Source organism: Chaetura pelagica, unplaced genomic scaffold (assembly GCF_000747805.2).
Source record: "Chaetura pelagica isolate M959 unplaced genomic scaffold, ChaPel_1.0 scaffold36, whole genome shotgun sequence".
Taxonomy (NCBI): Eukaryota; Metazoa; Chordata; class Aves; order Apodiformes; family Apodidae; genus Chaetura; species Chaetura pelagica.
In genome coordinates this window covers 1,569,837-1,571,658 of record NW_009953726.1, presented here as the reverse complement: position 1 = coordinate 1,571,658, position 1,822 = coordinate 1,569,837, and positions in this window count along the sequence as shown.

The window sequence follows — 1,822 nt, the reverse complement described above, 5'->3', positions numbered from 1 at the left end:
GGAAAGAGCAAACTATTAAATAAGAGCTTGGAGAAAAGCCAGTCTCCAAAAATAAACATTGAAGATCAGTTCCAGGTATTTCCTTGCATTGTCATCTGGCTTCATCAACCACTTGTACTGTAACAAGTGGTTTCACAGTTAGTGGGCTGACAGGTTTAGGATTGTTTGTTGTTTATTTTAAAGAGAAAAAAGTGTCTGGTATATTGTTTGCAATGTTGTTTCTTACGCAGAACTGGGTGGGTTGTTGGTGATGAAATACCCCAGGGATGGAGAAAGCAGAGCTTGTTATTGTAAGAAGGAAATAGCAGAGCTGACTTTGTTTTGGGGGAGAGGAAAGCCTGAGTTTTTTCCCAGTTATGGTGTCAGGGTACCTCACATTTCCTGAGGGGAGGGAAGCAGACACTTGTGCATTGTAGGTATGAGAAAAAACTGTTCCTGCAGAGCAGTTGTGCCTTACTAGGTCTGTAGGTAGACTTGGAATGGCTTTACAGCCATGTGAATGAAAGCTGCTTCTTCGAAAAGCTTAGAGGTGACTTTGAACATGTTTCTTCTTGCAAAGATTGTCCAAAAAAGCCAGTCCAGGAGTTTACTGTACCGAAAGCCTCTGTGTGGATTGTAAGGAAATAGAAAAACATCCTGTTCCAAGGACTTGCGTTGGCGGTCACACGCCATCTCCTTGCTGGAGTTTCGTTCTGGACAGTGACTCCAAGAAGCACGTCTCTGCAAACTGTACAGGAACATACCCGAGTGGGCTGGAGCTGGCTGGAGCAGCCAGACGTGGCTCTGGCTTACCTCACCTGCTTGGCCATGGCCTTGCTGCAGATGCCTGGCCCAGGAGGGATCGGTGCGGCAGCTCCGCTTGTGCAACACACGGCCTCTGTTGCTTGACTGAACTTGCCTATAAGTAACTTCTGCATTAGTAATATTGCTGCCTTTCAGAGAGGGAGATGCACGGGGCTCACGGGCATTCGTCCTGTTTTGTGTTTGTTACAGGAAATCTTGATTCTCAAAGAAAGCAGCTGGGCCAGCTCTGTCATTTTTGCACTGATGAGTAGATTCTGCCCCCTCAGAGGAGAATGTGTGACATAAGTAAGGCATCCTTTAGTTTGGGCTATTTCTGATTTGCAATTGCATCTGGTTTTGGTTTTGTTGTTTTGGTTTGGTCTTTCTTGCATAGTGAGAACAGTTTATTCTAGTATGTTACTGCATAGCACCAAGTTTTTCTGTTGGGTTGCCTCTGTGCAGTTTGGCTGTTTGGTCTTCTCTGGCAACAGTACTGTTAAGAGTAACAGTGTTTGGCCTGGTTTTCACTGCACACAGAAGGATATTCTACAGGCCTGAAACTGTGCTATAAATCAGAGATTTAGGTGTATGGTTTGTTTTTGTTTTTCAGGGTTTTTTTTCCCCTAAAGCAACTAATTCTTTGAAAGCAAAGAGAAGGGCATTTATTTGTGTTAAGCAGTAAACAAAAGTGCTTTACTTAGCAGAGAGCAATGCGGAGGCTGTGCTGAGTTGCCTGAGCAAAGCATTATTTTTCTCCTGCAGTGGAGGGTCCTGCACAGTCAGAGTGGGAGAAAACACCGTGGAAAAGCCCTTTTCATGTGTGCAAAAGCAGCACAGGGATGTAAGCATGCACGCTGCACTTCTAAAAACGCTGCTTCACCCACAAACCTTGAAGTGCATGGGACAGAATGTGTAAAAACAAATGAACAAGACCCTGACTAGCACTTTGGGGGGAATTTTCAGGTGGAAGAAGTATAAGGACATGAAAAACTTGCTTTTTGGAGAGGTGGCCTCTCCAGGTCAGAGCAGAGGTGGGCTA